The sequence below is a fragment of the Crocodylus porosus genome, unplaced genomic scaffold (assembly GCF_001723895.1).
Source record: "Crocodylus porosus isolate Cpor-Errol unplaced genomic scaffold, CroPor_comp1, whole genome shotgun sequence".
Taxonomy (NCBI): domain Eukaryota; kingdom Metazoa; phylum Chordata; order Crocodylia; family Crocodylidae; genus Crocodylus; species Crocodylus porosus.
Window position 1 is genome coordinate 5,695,928 of NW_017728910.1, and position 1,019 is coordinate 5,696,946.

Sequence of the window (1,019 nt, forward strand, 5' to 3'; positions counted from 1 at the left end):
CATGGGTTTGTTGCAGGTAGGTCTTGTTTGACCAATCTCATTTCCTTCTATGACCAGGTGACCTATCACCTGGACGAGGGAGATGAGATTGATGTCATATATCTTGATTTCAAAAAGCTTTTGATCTGGTATCCCATCGTCACCTCTTGCTTGCTTGTTTCTGGAACCAGCAGACAGGGTGTCTGCTGGTTCCAGACACAGTAGCCATGTGTAGATGAAATAATGGGCATGTGTGCACAACACTTTAAAACAATTTAAATGCTTTTGCACCGCTTTAATCGTGTTGGTGTTTACATGCATTGGTGGTGTATTGTTCAGTAGTTCCAGCCACTGTGGCAAATTCAGCGGCATAATGCGTTTTAAATGACTTGGGGCGCAGCAAACTAAAACTCCTCCAAGAGTAGCTCAGGGACTCTGCAGGAAGCCTGTTCAGGTATCCTGGCAGCAGCCCAAGAAGGCAGGCTCCACAAGAAAAAACAAACAAATGAAGAGCCTGATCTTTTTATTTTTTTCCACCCCATCCCCCGAGCCTGCCTGCCTGCCTGAGCTGTGAGGAGGCCTGGTGATTCCCTCCATGGCTGCAGTGTCCCCCGGGACCAGCCAAGCTAGGTGCCTGCAGGCAGGTGCCTCTTGGGGGGGGAGGGCACCACTACCATGGAAGTAAGCACCAGCCCCTCCACAGCCCAGGGACTGGTCTGCCCGCAGGCAGCTCACCTTCCCCTCCCCGCCACTGGAGGGGCAGGTAAGTTAGGCTGTGTGCATGACACAGGGGTTTAAAGGGCCCTAAATTGAAGCTGCATTTTTAAAAACTGATCATTTCAATTTAGGGCCCCCATTTCATCTACACATGCCCAGTGGGTCTTGAAGGAAACTTTGTCACAAACAGACTTTTAGAAATCAATTAACCCTTGCCATTCCCCTGGGCTATTGCTCTAATGCAGTATCTACTTTACTTTAAGCCAATTCCCAAAAGAAAACCTCTAAAAACCATTTTCTAGCCATCATTTAGCAGCCTTTTT